At 45.2% G+C, this 21,398-nt stretch overlaps 1 long non-coding RNA gene across 1 annotated transcript; it reads right to left on the bottom strand.

The window, feature by feature from the left end:
* Positions 1-6,405: 6,405 nt before the first annotated feature.
* On the bottom strand, positions 6,406-20,422 carry LOC133382421 (uncharacterized). Its single transcript, XR_009761954.1, has 3 exons — positions 20,264-20,422; positions 7,003-7,077; positions 6,406-6,740 (listed from the first exon to the last, which is right to left on the bottom strand). It is a non-coding gene; the product is annotated as an uncharacterized LOC133382421 (long non-coding RNA).
* Between the last annotated feature and the right edge of the window lie 976 nt (positions 20,423-21,398).

Genomic DNA, 21,398 nt, shown 5'->3' with positions numbered 1-21,398 from the left:
GAAGTACTAGTTCCCCTCTATTTGGCACTGGTTAGGCCTCATCTTGAGTACTGCCTCCAGTTCTGGACACCACACTTTAAGAAGGAGCCCCAGAAGGGCTCCTGCTGGGAGGAAGGACGGGATATAAATCAAATGATAAATAAATAATAAATAAATAAAGGATGCAGACAAACTGGATCAGGTTCAAAGGAGGACAATAAGGATGATCAGAGGACTGGAAACAAAGCTGTATAAGGAGAGACTGAAAGAAGTGAGCATGTTTAGCCTTGAGAAGAGAAGACTGAGGGGAGATATGATAGTACTGTTCAGGTACTTGAAAGGTTGTCACACAGAGGAGAGCCGGGATCTCTTCTTGATCATCCCAGAGTGCAGGATGGGGAATAATGGGCTCAATTTACAGGAAACCAGATTGCAGCTGAATATCAGGAAAAACTTCCTAACTGTTAGAGCGGTATGACAATGGAATCAATTACCTAGGGAGGTGGTGGGTTTTCCAACACTGGAGGCCTTCAAGAGGCAGTGGACAGCCATCTGTCAGGTATGTTTTAACTTGGATTCCTGCACTGAGCAGGGGGTTGGACTTGATGGCCTTACAGGCCCCTTCCAACTCTATGATTCTATGATTTGTGGTATAAAAATATACAGGATTTCAGCAGGAAGTTATGGGATATGCATTGCCTGAAAATGCAGCAGTTTGGCCATCACAAAGCATTTTCAAACAAATACAAAAAGTATTGAAAGCAGGATCCCATGTGACTGCCCCAATAATATAATGAGCACAAATCATAATGTGCAATGCATTCATGGATGAATGTATAACAAGTTTTCCAAAATCAAAACTTAAGATAATAACAGCGCATGAAAACAATACAAAATATCATTCTGTTGTTTCATTAAAGAAAAGAAAACTGACAGTAGACCTACCTCCCAATGTTGTGCGATGGGGAAGTATCGTTGGCCAGGACAGGTGGCCAAAGTGATCCCTCCAGCTGTTGCTGGATTCCAACTCATATCAGCCCCAGCTAGCATGGCCCAGTAGTCAGAGGTGATGGGAGTTGGAGTCCAGCAACTTCTGGAAGGGATCACATTGATGATCCCTGCTGTAGATCTTTGATTGAATATTGGGAGTGGTTTTAGCAGGGAGCTATAGTTGACCAGGAAGCTGATACAGCACAGTGGGGAGGAGAGCCTGGCGGGGAGTCCAGAGTCTGTGAGTTCAAATCCCCGCTTGCGTCTCCTGTCTCAAAGGCAGGGGCGTCAAACGTCAACAGGGAAGCAGGGCCTGGTTATTGCAGTTGCATATGCTTAGGCTTAGGTTACAGGTGCAAAACCACCATCATGTGAGAGCCTCCTCATCTGGCCACAGCCTCCCCTCCTTGCCTCTGCCCTGCTTTTAAAAAGCTCATATTGAAACCAAGGGGAGTCTCTCTCCCCACAAGCCTAACTATTGAGGCGATGGTGGGAGAGGCTGTGTATGTGGGGTGTCAAAGCTGGGGAATGATGGGGTAGTGGCAGACAGGTAACCTTTTGCCCTCCTCTGTTGCGACTCCCCCTTACCTGCTGAAAACACAGTCACATTTAAGCTTGAAAAAACCCTCCTTTTGGCTCAAGCCTATGCCATGGGGGGGGGAGGATATGTGCTTGTGCTAATTGTGTGTGTGTGAGAGAGAGAGAGACTGTTAAGTGGCTGTTTGTTTATGATTCAATTCTATGTCGGAGGCAGTATATACCATCTGCTTCTAAAGGCCAGTTGCTGGGAATCGCAGGTAGGGAGAGTGCTCTTGCACTCAGGTGCTCCTTGTGGGCTTCCCATTGAGGCAACTGGTTGGCCACTGTGAGAACAGGATGCTAGACTAGGTGGGCCACTGGCCTGATCCTGCAGGGCTCTTCTTATGGCAAGATGGTCCAAAGATCAGACTCCAAAGCATTAAAACCACAGAGTTCTGGCTCCTAGAGATGGCATCAGAGGGCATGAAAACTGCTGTGATGACCTCTTCCTAACTGGTGGGGAGGATGGGATTGGAGGTCTGTTCTTTCTGTAGAATAGGTGCTGCATATTCCCAGAGAGAAGAGCTGCAAGTGGAAGACTTCACAGCGAGTTAAAGCAAGGAAGGGGAGAGAGAAGCAGCAAGAGAGGCAAGGAATCCATGGCTGGAGAGGGGAAAGAGGGCGTAAGGAGTGAGAGACGTCCCAGACCTACCCCTCCAAATCAGGAGGCTTGTGCCTATCTAGCTCCTTACAATTATGCACAGTCAAATGTAGGGATGTAGCTCATTGGTGGAGTTCACGCTTTCCATGCAGAAAGTCTCATGTTCAATCCTGGTCCTTCCAATTTAAAGCATAAGAAGGTACCAGGATAAGAAGGTATCCAGCCCTGCTGGATCAGACCAAGGGCCAATTCTAGTATTCCTTTTCTCCTCTAGGATGCACTCCTTAACATGGTGAGGGGGTTTGAGAGCGTCAAAGAAGCTGAGAACAATGCCGTTAGGAGTCTAGACCAACAGGCTAGACTCCTAGCAGGAGCACCCAAGACGGAATGGTCAAAGCTGAAACACCAGACTAAGATGCATCCAAACTCAGAGGAAGGCAATGGTAAACCACCTCTGAATACCTCTTACCACGAAAACCCTATGAACAGAGTATCCAAAATGCAACACGAGATAGTGCTGGAAGATGAGACCCCCAGGTCAGAAGGCACTCATCGACCTACTGGGGAAGAACAACAGACAAGTATGTGTAGCGCTATGTAGTGGATAACTGACAAAACTCTTAAAATGGTTAGAGAAAAGGAAAACAAAAGCAAAAGGAGATAGAAACACGGTCAGAACCCTAAATGTAACAATACAGCGACTAGTATGTAGGGACAAAGAGAACTATACAATAGTTATTGTATAGAAATAGGACAACAAAAAAGGTAGAACAAGAGCCCTATTCCAAAAGATTAGAGAAATTAAAGGGAAATTAAAACCAAGAATAGGGATGTTGAATAATCAACAGAGGAACACACTGACTGACCGAGATAAAATAAAAGGAAGATGGAAGCAATACACTGAAGAACTCTATAAAAGAGATGCAAGGATTACAGATTCATTCACGGAGGAACCGTATGATGAAGAACCAGAAATTTTAGAATATGAGGTGAAAGCTGATCTTAAAATACTTGGAAGAAACAAATCACCAGGAACAGATGGCATTCCAATAGAGTTGCTACAAGTTACTGAGACTGAATCTGTCCAGATTTTGACAAAAATGTGTCAACAAATATGGAAAATAAAACAATGGCCCTCAGAGTGGAAGCGTTCAATATACATCCCAATTCCAAAGAAAGGGGATCCCAGGGAATGCAGTAATTATCAGACTTAATATCCCATGCAAGTAAAGTACTGCTCAAGATTCTACAACAAAGGCTCTTACCGTGTATGGAACGAGAAATGCCAGATGTCCAAGCTGGATTTAGAAAGGGAAGAGGTACCAAACATATGTTGGATAATGGAATGGCCCAAGGAATTTCAGAAGGAAATCACCCTGTGCCTTATAGATTACAGCAAAGGCTTTGATTGTGTAGATCATGAAAAACTATGGAATGCTTTAAAAGAAATGCGGGTGCCACAGCATCTGATTGTCCTGATGCGCAACCTGTACTCTGGACAAGAGGCTACTGTAAAGACAGAATATGGAGAAACCGATTGGGTCCCAATCAGAAAGGGCGTGAGACAGAGATGTATTTTTTCACCCTATATATTTAATCTATATGCAGAACACATACGGAAAGCGGGATTGGACCAAGATGAAGGAGGCGTGAAAATTGGAGGGAGTAAAGACTAAAGTAATGGTAACAGGAGATTTATGTAACTTTAAAGTTGACAACGAGGACATTGAACTTGTCATCAATATCTTGGCACAGTCATTAATCAAAATGGAGACAACAGTCAAGAAATCAGAAGGCGGCTAGGACTGGTGAGGGCAGCTATGCGAGAACTAGAAAAGGTTCTCAAATGCAAAGATGTATCACTGAATACTAAAGTCAGGATCATTCAGACCATGGTATTCCCAATCTGTATGGATGGATGTGAAAGTTGGACAATGAAAAAAGCAGATAGGAGAAAAATCAATTCTTTTGAAATGTGTTGGAGGAGAGCTTTGTGCATACCATGGACTGCGAAAAAGACAAATAATTGGGTGTCAGAACAAATTAAACCAGAACTGTCACTAGAAGCTAAAATGATGAAACTGAGGTTATCATACATGAGAAGACATGATTCACTAGAAAAGACAATAATGCTGGGCAAAACAAAAGGGAGCAGAAAAAGAGGAAGGCCAAACAAGAGATGGATTGATTCCATCAAGGAAGCCACAGACGTGTACTTACAAGATCTGAACAGGGTGGTTCATGACAGATGCTTTTGGAGGTCACTGATTCATAGGGTCGCCATACGTCGCAGTCGACTTGAAGGCACATAACAACAACAACTACTCTCACATGCCCCTGTTGGTACATTTTGGTGGGTTGCCAATTTAGGGTGACCCTATGAAGAGGGTTCTCATGGTAAGCAGTATTCAGAGGTGGTTTACCATTGCCTTCCTCTTGGAGCCCTGTTAAGCCTATCAAAACCATCCCTATGTTCTGAGTGTGGGCTGGGCTCTTTCCTTGCAGGCCATACATACGTATATGGCAGCAAAGCATATTCTGGAAGCCGAGCAGTAGGACAGCAGCCTTACCTTTTGCTTCTTTTATTTTCTTTATATTATGTCACTCCACTGGCTTGTGTCATGATCTGGTCTGAGACTTTGGCTTACTGGACCTCAAACAGCTCTGAGTAACTTGCTCCAGCAAAGTTGGGAACAGACGGAGGTATTTTGTGCCTCTGTCTCCAGACTGCCTCCTCCAGGTTCCACCCCGTTGTAGAGAACTCTACAGAGCCTTAAAGGGCCAACCCTCTGGCATGAAGATGGGCACTCTTCCTCTGTTCCATAGTCTCTCTCTTGGACCACATTCACACCATACCTTTATTCAAGACCGGCGCCAAACGGTGGCCAGGTTAGGCCTTGGCCGAGGGCCCCTGAAGAGCCCCTCCTTAGGGTGTGGAGGTAGCACTCCCCTTCTGTGATCCTTGGCAGGGTCGACTCCCGACCCTGCCGCAGATTGCAGAGATGGAGCTCCCAGCCCTCCCTACAGACTGGAGGCTTGTGGCGCCCGCCCACTCCACCTCCCTCCCTTTCTATGAATGCCCTGCGTGCTTGCGTGCAGCTGCCATCAACCAAGATGGCAGCAGACGCTTCTCTAAGGGGCTGATGCCCCTCCTGCCATCTTGATTGATGGTATGCATGTGTGCCATCAATGAAGATGGCAGTAGAGGGATCAGCCCCTTAGAGAAGCCTCCACCGCCATCTTGGTTGATGGCAGCAACCTGTACGCCCAGTGTGCAGGGCATTCACAGAAAGAGACAAGAGGTAGGTGGAACAGTCCCACACGGTCTGTACGGGGGGTGGGGGAAGACTGGGAGCAGGGGGCCAGGGCAGGCTGTCACCGGCCCTGCCTTTATTTCACTATTATTCCACTTTAATCATGGCTTCTCCCAAAGAATCCTGGGAACTGTAGATTGTGAGGGGGGTGAGAGTTGTTAGGAGACCCCTATTCCCCTCACACAGCAACAACTCCCAGAGTTCCTTGGGAAGAGGGGTTGATTGGTGAACCACTCTGCTGGATCCCAGAGTGATGACAACTTGGACCGATTCATTTGTAAGACTACAGAGTGTGAACGTCAGTGGACACAGAATGAGCCTGTTGTTTCAGTGTTGCCCTGGGCTGCTTTCGGGGGGAAGAATGCGATATAAATTTAATAATAAACAAATGTCTATTTTTAGCTTTGCCTGTGTACACACCATATATTTAAACCACATGGTTTCCCCCCAAAGAATCCTGGGAACTGTAGTTTACCCATCACAGAGCTACAATTCCCAGCACCCTTAATGAACGACAGGTATGGTGTGACCTGTTGTGTCTCCAGCTGGCCCTGCTCCAACATCCCCACCTCTCAATCTCCTCCTCCTCCTCCTGGGTCTCTTCCCTCTCTCCCCTCCCACTAATAACTGCCTCTTTCAGCCACCATGTCTTTTTGTGACATCACAGGCATCCTGTATCCAATGGCAACAGCTGGGAAGGCATAAGCACAACCTCCCTCGACTGACAATTGTGCAGGCACCTCAGCTGTAATTTGTTTTATTAAAAAGTCTACCCCTCATGTGTGTTGATACCAGGGAGGGTTGTGCCCTAACACCAGAGTATTTGATCCCTTGTTACCTATCCTAAGAAAAAAAGATGGACACACACTTCTTTAAAGATATTTTATTTTTTACTTTTTAAATAAAAGTCCAACTTGTAACAATAACAAATCACAATCTCCTTTATAATAATTACATAAAATAAGAGCAAAAATTAGTGATAATTTGAGCCTCTGATCATTACTAATAACAAATATTTTGAGGGAAGCCATACTTTCTCAACAATTTGTTATAGTTAATGGTCTCTCATTCACTATTCCATAATTCCTTAAACTTTTGCCAGTCTCGTTCAAATTTCTCCTCTTTTCCCCATTTCCAGCACATTTATTTCTAAGGTCATCTCAGCTGGCTGATGTCAATAGATGGACCTGGTAGAAAGCGGCAGATGGTTGCCAAATGATTGCCTGCTTCCATCCGCCAGTTCACTGCCTCCATGTGCTGGCTGCCATGCAGCCTGCCTGTGAAAGTAGAATAGTTATGTCAGTGTGGCTGAATATGGGCTCCTTGAAGACTTGAGCAGAGGCGGGGGGGGGGAACCTCTCTCTCTCTCCACCAGATGGTGATGGCACTCATGAAAAAGAGGTTTCTGCAACTTAGAAGTTCTTAGAGATTTTCAGCTTGGAAAAGACCAAGCGATGTTGAATGTCACAGCTGTGTTTTGTTGAGGAAGGGTGGAAAGGGGACCCGGGGTGAACGAGGAGAAAATGAAACTGCCCTCACTTTGCTTAAGCTCTGCAGTCCTCTTCATAGCTTTCTGGGGAAGTCTTTAGAAAATCTTGCCAGCTGCAGACATCCCTAGGAGGAAAAAATGCAGGGACAGTGAGTGGGATGGCCACCATCCGACAGCATCACCGAGGCACCTCCACTGGCTTCTGCCTGGCAACTTCATCCACTAGCTTCAGCCTGCCAACTTCAATGGGTTTCATCTATTTATGAATATTCACCGGTTTCTGTTCACACACCACATTCACACACATACACACACCATTCACCTCAATTACTTTCAAAACCTCCAATTCACACATAAAACATACACCAGCAAACATCCATGAAGAACACCCATACACACATTCACTCTTCATTCCCTCTGAATTCACATTCATGTCGTGGCTTCCATCCACAAACACTGACAGGTTTTCTGTCACACATCACATTGATTCTGCATCCTGACTCAGAGCAGCCTCTGAATCTGCATAAGTACACCATTCGCCTCAATTCACCATCTACTCATTTACATTCATGCCCCACTTAAGTCCAACAGACATCCATGAAGAACATGAGTGGTCACTTTCGCTCATCATTCACTCTCCATTTGTTTACATTCATAGCCCAACTTCAGTCCAACAGACATCCATGAAGAGTGCCAGTGGACACATTCACTCATCATTTGCTTTCAGTTCATCCACATTTGTGGCCAAGCTTCAGTCCAACAGACATCCATGAAGAACTCCACTGGACATATTCACTCGTCATTCACTCTCTATTCATTCACATTCACAGCCAAGCTACAGTCCGACAGACATCCATGAAGAATGCCAGTGGACACATTCACTCGTCATTCACTCTCTAATTATTCACATTTGTGGCTAAGCTTCAGTCCAACAGACATCCATGAAGAATGCCAGTGGACACATTCACTCGTCATTCACCCTCTGTTCATTCACATTCGTGGCTAAGCGTCAGTCCAACAGACATCCATGAAGAACGCCAGTGGACACATTCACTCGTCATTCCCTCTTCATTCATTCACAGTTTCTGGCCTGGCTTCAGTCCAACATGCATCCATGAATAATGCCATTGCACACATTCACTCTTCACTCTCTCTTTATTCATTCACATTTGTGATCTGGCTTCAGTCCAACAGACATCTATGAAGAACGCCATTGCACACATTCCCTCTTCATTCCCTCTTCATTCATTCACATTTGTGACCTGGCTTCAGTCCCACAGGCATCCATGAAGAACGCCATTGCACACATTCACTCTTCACTCTCTCTTAATTCATTCACATTTGTGGCCTGGCTTCAGTCCAAGAGACATCCATGAAGAACGCCGTTGCACACATTCACTCTTCATTCACTCTCTATTCATTCACACTTGTGGCTAAGCTTCAGTCCAACAGACATCCATGAAGAATGCCAGTGGACACATTCACTCTTCATTCACTCTCTATTTATTCACATTTGTGGCTAAGCTTCAGTCCAACAGACATCCATGAAGAATACCAGTGGACACATTCACTCGTCATTCACGCTCTATTTATTCACATTTGTGGCTAAGCTTCAATCCAAGAGACATCCATGAAGAATGCCATTGCACACATTCACTCTTCATTCATTCACATTCATGGCCTGCCTTCAGTCCAACAGGCATCCATGAAGAACACCATTGCACACATTCACTCATAATTCACTCTCTATGTATTCACATTTGTGGCTAAGCTTCAGTCCAACAGACTTCCATGAAGAATGCCAGTGGACACATTCACTCGTTATTCACTCTCTATTTATTCACATTTGTGGCCTGGCTTCAGTCCAACAGGCATCCATGAAGAACGCTAGTGGACACATTCACTCTTCACTCTCTCTTTATTCATTCACGTGGCCTGGCTTCAGTCCAACAGGCATCCATGAAGAACGCCATTGCACACATTCCCTCTTCACTCTCTCTTCATTCTTCACATTCATGGCCTGGCTTCAGTCCAGCAGGCATCCATGAAGAACGCCAGTGGACACATTCACTCTTCACTCTCTCTTCATTCATTCACGTGGCCTGGATTTAGTCCAGCAAGCATCCACGAAGAACGCCAGTGGAAACATTCCCTCTTCATTCATTCACATTTGTGGCCTGGCTTCAGTCCAACAGGCATCCATGAAGAACGCCAGTGCACACATTCACACTTCATTCATTCACATTTGTGGCCTGGCTTCAGTCCAACAGGCATCCATGAAGAACGCCAGTGGACACATTCACTCTTCACTCTCTCTTCATTCATTCACATTCATGGCCTGGCTTCAGTCCAAGAGACATCCATGAGGAACACCATTGCACACATTCACTCGTCATTCCCTCTTCATTCATTCACATTCATGGCCTGGCTTCAGTCCAGCAGGCATCCATGAAGAACACCAGTGCACACATTCACTCTTCATTCACTTTCCATTCATTCACATTTGTGGCCTGGCTTCAGTTCAACAAGCATCCATGAAGAACGCCGTTGCACACATTCCCTCTTCACTCTCTCTTCATTCATTCACATTCATGGCCTGGCTTCAGTCCAACAGACATCCATGAAGAACACCAGTGCACACATTCACTCTTCATTCACTTTCCATTCATTCACATTTGTGGCCTGGCTTCAGTCCAGCAGGCATCCATGAAGAACGCCATTGCACACATTCCCTCTTCACTCTCTCTTCATTCATTCACATTCATGGCCTGGCTTCAGTCCAGCAGGCATCCATGAAGAACACCAGTGCACACATTCACTCTTCATTCACTTTCCATTCATTCACATTTGTGGCCTGGCTTTAGTCCAACAAGCATCCATGAAGAACGCCGTTGCACACATTCCCTCTTCACTCTCTCTTCATTCATTCACATTCATGGCCTGGCTTCAGTCCAACAGACATCCATGAAGAACGCCAGTGCACACATTCACTCTTCATTCACTTTCTGTTCATTCACATTTGTGGCCTGGCTTCAGTCCAGCAGGCATCCATGAAGAACACCAGTGCACACATTCACTCTTCATTCACTTTCCATTCATTCACATTTGTGGCCTGGCTTTAGTCCAACAAGCATCCATGAAGAACGCCGTTGCACACATTCCCTCTTCACTCTCTCTTCATTCATTCACATCCATGGCCTGGCTTCAGTCCAACAGGCATCCATGAAGAACGCCAGTGGACACATTCACTCGTCATTCACTCTCTATTTATTCACATTCACGGCCAAGCTTCAGTCCAAGAGATATCCATGAAGAACGCCGTTGCACACATTCACTCTTCATTCACTCTCTATTCATTCATACTTGTGGCTAAGCTTCAGTCCAACAGACATCCATGAAGAATGCCAGTGGACACATTCACTCTTCATTCACTCTCTATTTATTCACATTTGTGGCTAAGCTTCAGTCCAACAGACATCCATGAAGAATACCAGTGGACACATTCACTCGTCATTCACGCTCTATTTATTCACATTTGTGGCTAAGCTTCAATCCAAGAGACATCCATGAAGAATGCCATTGCACACATTCACTCTTCATTCATTCACATTCATGGCCTGCCTTCAGTCCAACAGGCATCCATGAAGAACACCATTGCACACATTCACTCATAATTCACTCTCTATGTATTCACATTTGTGGCTAAGCTTCAGTCCAACAGACTTCCATGAAGAATGCCAGTGGACACATTCACTCGTTATTCACTCTCTATTTATTCACATTTGTGGCCTGGCTTCAGTCCAACAGGCATCCATGAAGAACGCCAGTGGACACATTCACTCTTCACTCTCTCTTTATTCATTCACGTGGCCTGGATTTAGTCCAACAAGCATCCACGAAGAACGCCAGTGGAAACATTCCCTCTTCATTCATTCACATTTGTGGCCTGGCTTCAGTCCAACAGGCATCCATGAAGAACACCATTGCACACATTCCCTCTTCATTCATTCACATTTGTGGCCTGGCTTCAGTCCAGCAGGCATCCATGAAGAACGCCATTGCACACATTCCCTCTTCACTCTCTCTTCATTCTTCACATTCATGGCCTGGCTTCAGTCCAGCAGGCATCCATGAAGAACGCCAGTGGACACATTCACTCTTCACTCTCTCTTCATTCATTCACGTGGCCTGGATTTAGTCCAACAAGCATCCACGAAGAACGCCAGTGGAAACATTCCCTCTTCATTCATTCACATTTGTGGCCTGGCTTCAGTCCAACAGGCATCCATAAAGAACACCATTGCACACATTCCCTCTTCATTCATTCACATTTGTGGCCTGGCTTCAGTCCAGCAGGCATCCATGAAGAACGCCATTGCACACATTCCCTCTTCACTCTCTCTTCATTCTTCACATTCATGGCCTGGCTTCAGTCCAGCAGGCATCCATGAAGAACGCCAGTGGACACATTCACTCTTCACTCTCTCTTCATTCATTCACGTGGCCTGGATTTAGTCCAACAAGCATCCACGAAGAACGCCAGTGGAAACATTCCCTCTTCATTCATTCACATTTGTGGCCTGGCTTCAGTCCAACAGGCATCCATGAAGAACGCCAGTGCACACATTCACACTTCATTCATTCACATTTGTGGCCTGGCTTCAGTCCAACAGGCATCCATGAAGAACGCCAGTGGACACATTCACTCTTCACTCTCTCTTCATTCATTCACATTCATGGCCTGGCTTCAGTCCAAGAGACATCCATGAAGAACACCATTGCACACATTCACTCGTCATTCCCTCTTCATTCATTCACATTCATGGCCTGGCTTCAGTCCAGCAGGCATCCATGAAGAACACCAGTGCACACATTCACTCTTCATTCACTTTCCATTCATTCACATTTGTGGCCTGGCTTCAGTTCAACAAGCATCCATGAAGAACGCCATTGCACACATTCACTCTTCATTCCCTCTGAATTCACATTCATGGCCTGGTTTCAGTCCAACAGACATCCATGAAGAACACCAGTGCACACATTCACTCTTCATTCACTTTCCATTCATTCACATTTGTGGCCTGGCTTCAGTCCAGCAGGCATCTATGAAGAACGCCATTGCACACATTCCCTCTTCACTCTCTCTTCATTCATTCACATTCATGGCCTGGCTTCAGTCCAGCAGGCATCCATGAAGAACACCAGTGCACACATTCATTCACTTTCCATTCATTCACATTTGTGGCCTGGCTTTAGTCCAACAAGCATCCATGAAGAACGCCGTTGCACACATTCCCTCTTCACTCTCTCTTCATTCATTCACATTCATGGCCTGGCTTCAGTCCAACAGACATCCATGAAGAACGCCAGTGCACACATTCACTCTTCATTCACTTTCTGTTCATTCACATTCGTGGCCTGGCTTCAGTCCAGCAGGCATCCATGAAGAACACCAGTGCACACATTCACTCTTCATTCACTTTCCATTCATTCACATTTGTGGCCTGGCTTTAGTCCAACAAGCATCCATGAAGAACGCCGTTGCACACATTCCCTCTTCACTCTCTCTTCATTCATTCACATTCATGGCCTGGCTTCAGTCCAACAGACATCCATGAAGAACGCCAGTGCACACATTCACTCTTCATTCACTTTCTGTTCATTCACATTCGTGGCCTGGCTTTAGTCCAACAAGCATCCATGAAGAACGCCGTTGCACACATTCCCTCTTCACTCTCTCTTCATTCATTCACATCCATGGCCTGGCTTCAGTCCAACAGGCATCCATGAAGAACGCCAGTGGACACATTCACTCGTCATTCACTCTCTATTTATTCACATTCATGGCCAAGCTTCAGTCCAAGAGATATCCATGAAGAACGCCAGTGGACACATTCACTCGTCATTCACTCTCTATTTATTCACATTTGTGACTAAGCTTCAGTCCAACAGACATCCATGAAGAACGCCAGTGGACACATTCACTCATCATTCACTCTCTATTTATTCACATTTGTGGCTAAGCTTCAGTCCAACAAACATCCATGAAGAATGCCAGTGGACACATTCACTCGTCATTCACTCTCTGTTGATTCACATTCGTGGCCAAGTGTCAGTCCTGTTGGAATAGGCAAATGTTGCATGTTCACGTTAAGGGATATTTGGGGAACATCCCATATACCTGTTTTACCATGATGTAACTTCCTAATGGGTGGGGTTACTTACCTGACTTCCTCCTCCTTTGTCCTGGAGGATTCCTTGCATATTCTCCATTTGCTGATCTTCCTACCTTTGAGAGAGGCCTCATGGCATGATGCTCTCTGCTAAGAGCATCATTACAAACACCAAGATGGTCTGAGACTTCAATCTTTTTTCTCCAGTGGACTCATTCCACTTGTCATTCACTTTCCATTCATTCACATTCATGCCCTTGCTTAAATCCACAAATATCCAACAGCTTCTGTTGACTGGCTTCTGAAGGAGAACTTCAACCAGTATACATCCACAAATATCCTCCTGTTTCAGCCTTACGACACACACTGGCTTCCAAATGCGAACTCTACCGGCTTCCACCCACCAACATCTGCCAGCTTCCACTAGGTCCGTCGCCAGGCATCAGACAGCTTCCGGCCATGGGTGTCAGCTGCCGTCAAGCAATAAAACACGCCACCCACTCAGCAAGTGAACTTGCCTTCTCATCTACTCCACACTGCGTCCCGATGCTAAATGGTTGCCTCACTCCAACCGCTAAGTCACCTCTTCCACATGGAAGATGACCAACCAACACTGAATGGCACAGCCATTGCCCACTGCATTCTGTTGGAGAAGAGAAAGTCTTTTCCCCTTGGTCCACTGGCTTTCCCCACTTTTATAGCCAGTCATCTGCCATGTCCTTTTGTGACATCATAGTCAGTCCACAGCCAATGGCAAGAAATGGGGAGGTGCTGCCATAACATTCCCAGACCTCACAATTCTGGCTGCACCTCAGCAGTGATTTCTTTGTTTGCTTTTTTATTATTAATAACAAGAATAAACCATCATTGACCACCAGGGTGCAGCACACCAACTGGGCTGTTTTATAAAGCTAACTGACACTTGCTACTGTAGCAATACGGGGGATTTTCCCACGTACGTAAAAATATTTATTTTCTTTTCCCCCCTTTTCTGTGTTTATTTATTTAGAAGTTTTGAAAAACATATATATTCATCAACAATCTAAACAATACTACTTTACTCCCCCCCCCCCATAAATCTTCCCTCTTCCCACCTACTTAAAAATAGTCCTATGCCACTTTTCAGGTGAAAAAGCGGCCAGACTGTTGACGCGGACCAGAAGGTCCGCTCATATAACACCTGTTCTGGCTCATCTGCACTGGCTCCCTATTTGTTTCCAGGCTAGATTCAAAGTGCTGGTTTTGACCTATAAAGCCTTACACGGCATGGGACCGCAATACCTGGTGGAACGCCTCTCCCAATATGAACCTACCCGTACACTGCGCTCAACATCTAAGGCCCTCCTCCGAGTGCCATCTCATCGAGAAGCTCGGAGGGTGGTGACTAGATCTAGGGCCTTTTCGGTGGTGGCCCCCGAATAGTGGAACAGTCTCCCTGATGAGGTGCGCCTGGCGCCGACGCTGCTATCCTTTCGGCGTCAGGTGAAAACCTTTTTATTCTCCCAGGCATTTTAAAGTGTATTTTAATCTGTTTTTAAAGTGTATTTTAACTGTGCTTTTTATGTTGTATTATGATGCTGTTTGCTTTTTGTTGTTATTTGTTTGTTTTTGGTTTTTGACTTTATTATATTTATTGTAATTATATATTGTGCTGTTTTTATCTCTTATGTCAATCAATCAATCAATCAATCAATCTTTATTGATACAGTCATAGACCAAAAGACATTTATAAATAAAACTACATACATTTATAATAAAAGGTTACAAAGTTGCAGTCATGTTAAAACAGTAAAACAATAAAACAACAAGGAAAACAGTTACAGTTGGGTGGCGGAAGCTTCTGAAGGGATAGATGCATTCCGAATTGATTGAGCCGCGAAAATATATTTAGCAACTGACAAGATAGTATCCTTATTAGCTGCTGACAAAAGATGTAAAAGTAAACAGTTAAGTGGTTTGTAGGGGTATTTATTTATGATGGGGGTTATGAATTTGGAGCGAATATCGTCATATAGGGCGCACTCAAAGATGACATGAGAGAGAGTTTCTATGGCGCTGACACCACAAAGGCATAATCGGTTTGCATACGGGATACGTTTAAATCTCCCTTCAAGTAAGGCAGAGATAAGACAGTTAAATCTAGCCTTTGTAAAGGCTAGACGATATTTGGGGATCGTAAGAGTTTCCAGATAAGGGGCACTGAGCATAGGCACAAAGCTCAGACCAAAGTGAATAGGAGAACAGGTCGAGGTGGCTGCAGTTATGGAGCGTTGGAAGTCCATATCGTTAATACGAGTCCGGATAGAATGTTTAACTGTCTCTGGAGCGAGGGACATCAGATGTTCAATTGAGAGGCCAATACTTGCAAGGTAATTTGTAAACGTACGGGCCCATTTCGAGGTAAAAGAGTCTTCCCAGAGTAAAGGGAGATAGCCAGTAGATTTTTCATAAGACATTTTAAACCAGAAATTTAGGGCGGCCAACCACGCTTGAGACTCAAGTGAGACTAGGCCAGATTCTAACCTAAGGACCGCCGCAGGAACGCACCTGGGAACGCCAAAAATTTGTCTGAGAAACAAGGAGAGAACTGCCTCCGCAGAAGAGTTGAAGGTGCCTTTTATCTCTTATGTACACCGCCCAGAGAGCCGTCAGGCTTAGGGCGGTATATAAATGAAATAAATAAATAAATAAATAAATAAATAAATAAAAATCACAAGGCAGTGAATGTAAAAATATTAAAGCAGCAGGCATCAATTAACCCTATTGACTAGAAAAGGCGAGTAAGAGGCGACATGATAGAAGTGTATAATTATGCATGGCATGGAGAAAGTGGGTAGAGAAGTTTTTCTCCCCCTCTCATAACACCAGAACTGATGGACATCCAATGAAGCCGAAGGTTGGAAGATTCAGAGCAGATAAAAGAAAGTACTTCTACGGAATTCGCTCTCACAGGAGGCAATGATGGCCACCATCTTGGATGGCTTCAAAAGAGGATTAAACAAATGCATGGAGGATAAGCCTATCAATGGCTACTAGCCATGATGGCTAAGTTCTGCCTCCAGAGTTGGAGGCAGTATGCTTCTGAATAACAGTTGCTGCTGGAAACCACAGGAAGAGATAGTGCTGTTGTGCTCAGATCCTGCTTGCAGGGGCTTCTCATTGATATCTGGTTGGCCACTGTGAGAACGGCATGACGGACTAGATGGCTCACTGGCCTGATCCAGCTGGCTGTTCTTATGTTCTATATAACAATCAGGGGTGTAGTCGTGCAAAGTCTTGCGGGGTCTTAGACCCTTTGTGTTTTGGGGAGCAGGGTCCCTACATCTCAAGCATCCTACAAGCCAATCAGCATGAAAGGGGAGTGTGTTAGCCACTAAGAACAGTCTTCTAATATGCTTCCTTGTCCTTTCCTACAAATTGGAGCCGATCAGAGTAAAAGGAGGTGAGTCAAACACTGAGAAGACTCTTCTGAGTAGCTAACACTCTCCTATTTCATGCTTATTGGTTCCTAGGCATTACCAAGGGTCTCATACTCAACCTCACAGCGACAAAAACAGGGAGGGGTCATGGCTGTGATTAACATGAAGGGACCCTGCACTTCTGAATTTGCCAAGGAAAGTACAAGGTGGGGAAACTTTTTGAAAACAAGATCTGTCCACCCTTTGGGATAAGATGGTGCTCAGGTAGCCCTGTGGTGGTGGTGGGCAGGAGGAAGGGACCACCTCAACACACACACTTATGGAATTCCCTCTTTGGTGCTGTGCGCCTGCCCCCCTCATTATTAATCTCTCGGCAGAATTTTAAAACATTCCTGTTCACCCAGGTATTTTAAAATGGAAAACAAACCCATAATCACACAATCCAGAAATAATAATGGTGCAAGACATACACTTAAAAGAAGGATAATTTAATCTTGAAATGATTTAGCTAAGAGGATAATTGATTATTTTCAATGTTTTTTTCAAGTCTAATGTTTTGATCGTTGTATTGTTTGCAGCTCACGGCTCCTCTGGGAGGGAGGGCTGGATAAAAAGCCCATTACAGGTGGCTTGAAGTATTTTTCACTATCTGAAGCAGCCTTCTCCAACTTTGGGGGAAATGTCCCACAAGACCTGGAGGGCTGAAGGTTTTCCTCGCTTGTAAACAGATTACCACGTCTGAGAATTTCTCAACGAGGAACTCAACGAGTTAAAGCGACAGAGTTAGGATGGGTAGAGAAGCCAGTAGGACTATTGGACCGCCCTGAATGCAGGATCCCAGCGGGGGCTGATCATTGGGGAGAGGCGAGTAAAGAGTGGAAAACGTGGAGATCAATAGGAGCGGGAGGGTGTGAGAAACACGAAGCTGTTTTAATTCTGTAGTCAGACCAGTGGTCCACCAAGGTCCTTTGCTAGTGGAGAGAGAATGTGGCTGCAGTCCTAACCCCACTTGCCTGGAAGTAAGCCCCATTGAATTCAGCGGGACTTACTTTCGTGTAGACATGATTAGGATCGCAGCCTGATCTGCATGAAAAGGATATGCTTTACTGTAGGACTGCCTTCAAGTCGATTCCGACTTATGGCGACCCTATGAATAGGGTTTTAATGGTAAGCGGTATTCAGAGGGGGTTTACCATTGCCTTCCTCTGAGGCTGAGAGGCAGTGACTGGCCCAAGGTCACCCAGTGAGCTTCATGGCTGTGTGGGGATTCGAACCATACTCCAACACCTTAACCACTACACCACACTGGAAGCTGCCCCGTTTAGAGTAAAGCTGTTGTCCACCCAGCACACTTTTGCCTAGATTCAACCAGAAGGCGTTTCCCAGCCTCGAGATCTTTTTTAATTAGAAATGTATAGCATGATGCATGCGAGAAGAATAAATAAAATCACTGAGGTGGTAATGCCCCTGAGCAGGTGCAGAGTGCCTTTCTCCAGAATCTCAGAAAAGGACCTTGTTAGAGCTTAAAAAGGTGCAGAAAAGGCCAACCAAAATGATCAAGGGGTTGGAGCTTCTTTACAGCATTTGTGTTTTTTTAGCTTATTGTGTAAAGGGGGGCATAACAGAGGTAGATAGAAGTACGCATGGTATGGACAAAGTGAATAGAGGGCACTTTCGCAGGGCAGTTTTTTCCTAGACTTTACGTTAATCACACATGCAAGTTTTTCTCAGCATCCACACAATGCCATAAAAATGCTGTCCAGTATTACTTTCCCATTTAATCCAGATGTAACTTTTCCATGGAAAATCCAATGAGTAAAAAAACCTGCTGAAACAGGAAACCTGGATTAAGGATGTGGATACTGTCATGTGGACACGGCACAAAACTTGCATGTGTGAACAGCACTAAGTTACATAATAAACTGCCATACAGAAACACTCTGAAAGGAGTTGTTCTTCCTTCCTCTCTCTCTCTCTCTCCCTCATTCTCATATAATCCTGGATTGCAGGGTCATCCAGTGAAGGTGAAGGGTGGAAAATTCAGGACAGAGAAATGGAAGGACTTCTTTACACACCAGCATGCAAAATTTATTTACTGCTACATGATGTGGTAATGACCACCAACTTGGATGGCTTTGAAAGAGGATTAGACAAATTAATGGAAAATACTGGCAACTAATCACGATGCCTATATATTAACTTCCATAACAGCTGGTATAGCACAGTGGGGAGGAGAGCCTGGCTGGGAGTCTGGAGTCTGTGAGTTCAAATCCCCACTTGTGTCTCCTGGGTGTAAAGGGCCAGCTAAAGATCACCCCCACAGTGAATGGCTCAGGGGTTACGTGCCGTGCAGCCGTGGGCAAGGTGCAGAGTCCCAAGAAACCCAGTTGCCCCCCAGCTAGCAGTTGTGGACAAGGAAGGGGCTGGCTTGTGCAGCTGTGGCAAGCTGAGCAGGCCCAGCCAGCTGGGGAGGACTAGCCTCAGAGGGAGGCAATGGTGAACCCCTTCTGAATACCGCTTACCATGAAAACCCTATTTATAGGGTTGCCGTAAGTTGGGATCAACTTGAAGGCAGTCCATTTCCATTTCCCATAGTTGACCAGAAGTGGTGTCCTGCCACTTTCTCTTCCAGATCTGCCCTTATATCGCCAAAACAGCACCATCCATACAAAAAAGAAAAGTATCAAAAAGTTCACAGGAACTGCAAGCTTTGCAGAAGTGCAAAAAAGACTGCTCCAAAAACCTGTAGGGAGAAAAAGCTCCCATAAGGGTACAGTCAATGAGGACTGAGCATGCTCAGTTGACATGGAATATTGACGGACTTGTGCAGAGAGAAAACTAAGGGGGCACAATAGGAAAGGACTATCTTGAAAGAGGGCATGACTGGCTGGCTGGCAGCGTGAACAGGAGCCAGTCCCCTCTACAACATTTCGTTGCAGGTGTATTTGTCTTTAAAAAATCACAGGTTAAATAGTATTACACTTATGATTAAAATATATAATAGAAATATATCACAACTAAGATCACAAACATAGGGAAATAGGCTGCAAACACACCATACATTGAAAACACATTGAAAGCACATTCCCCTCCCCAGCAAGAATCCTGGGAACTTTGGTTTGTTAATTGTGCTGGGAGTTGTAGCTCCGTGAGGAGTAAATGATCGTTTCCAGAATTCTTTGAAGGGAAAGATGTGTTTTAAATGTAATGCGTGTACACAGCCGTTGTATCATAAAAAACACTACTATATGCATGGTTTTACCAGCTGATAACACTTAAGTAAGAGGCCTAGCTCTACAGGAGGGAGGCCGCGTTGTTTGTTGAAGGCTCCGTAATCTACCACTTTTGGTGCTTCTGATGTTTTTTGCTGTGTGTTATTCTGCTGCCTTGCTGCTATAAATTATCAACCTTGTGAGCATCACCTGAGAAGAGTGTAAGTTGGGAATTTCATCTTAATTGCACTCTGTTTTGGACGCAATTGTGAGAACGCTACCGAGCGGCCTTGAAGATCATATTGCAGCTGGGGATTTGAGTTTCAACTTGCTCGCAAGCCAAAGCAGCTTAGAGCTGTGTTTGTAACTGGAAAGCAATTGCAACTGAAAGCAATTTAAAAGTAGCATTACAAGGAGTATCTTAAGTGCTGGGGCAAGACTATTAGTCATAACAACAACTACAGCCATAGCATTTGAGAAATAAGACAATATAAGTTTGCTATCCACCTTCTTGATTGTTGAACTATTCCTGTCCTCTGAAGTAAACACTGCCGGTGAATATCTGTGAGAAAATATCTGTGAGAAACTTTTATGTATGCCTGTATTTTATTATCTATGACTCAGCAACTCTGAGTGGAAGAGTTAATATGACCCAACAAGAGAACCGACACGGGACAGCTGTGTTGCTTTACGGCGGCCATTGCTTGGCTGGGTTATATTAGTGAGATTCTGTGGAAAACCTGCTCTTCCTCTGCTTCAGCTGATATTTGCTTACCATTACAGATTCAGGCCTTAAGAGGCCTTAAGAGATATAACCATCTACAGATATTCGAGAACATCTGTAAGGAGAGATACCCATCAAATAACATCTATATATGAGAGATATAGCTAGTGGATATTAATCATCTAACTGGAACCACTAAAATTGCCCTGTTTTTGACTTCTCCACGACTGGTCAGGCTGCTACAAGGATTGTATCATCATATTTAGAGCAGCGCAGGCCCCTAAAGACACCTGCCACACCATGATATGAATCTGGTGGTGGCCAGGAAGAAGGAGACATCTCCAGCAGGCGAAACCTTTTCATCGCCCCGCTACACAGGAATTTCCATCTACTGCTCCGACCTACCAGCTGAAGAGGAGTGACTTGTAGCGGAGATTGGATGCCTGTTGGACTTAAGATATTCTGGTGTAGTTTTGGGGTGGGGGGCTTGCCTGATTGACGGATAAGGAGGGGGCATGTGCAGACCGGAGGGGAGTACCGTGGGGAGGGTGGGGGGCCACGATATTAAAAGGCTAGGCAGCAGATCCTGGAAAGGTGCGGGTGGCAGGCCACGCCAGTTTAGGGGAACAAGGGATAGATGCATAATATCCATCCCCTGCTCCGGGCCTGTCCATAACCAGAAGATAACTGGGGGACGCAGGACTCCACCCGACCTTTGTCTGCTGTTATGTAACGCCAGGTCTGTGGCACAAAAAACAACGCTCATCCATGATATGATCCTGGATGAGGACGCAGACCTGATGTGTATTACGGAGACCTGGCTGGATGAAGCCTCAGCTCCTACGCTTGAGGCCATGTGTCCAGCTGGTTTCCGATACGCACAGCAGCCGAGGGTTGGTAGGCGGGGAGGGGGAGTGG

The sequence above is a fragment of the Rhineura floridana genome, chromosome 3, assembly GCF_030035675.1.
Source record: "Rhineura floridana isolate rRhiFlo1 chromosome 3, rRhiFlo1.hap2, whole genome shotgun sequence".
In the NCBI taxonomy this organism is placed as follows: domain Eukaryota; kingdom Metazoa; phylum Chordata; class Lepidosauria; order Squamata; family Rhineuridae; genus Rhineura; species Rhineura floridana.
The sequence above is the reverse complement of the archived record's forward strand: the minus strand, read 5'-3'. Positions and strand labels throughout refer to the sequence as shown.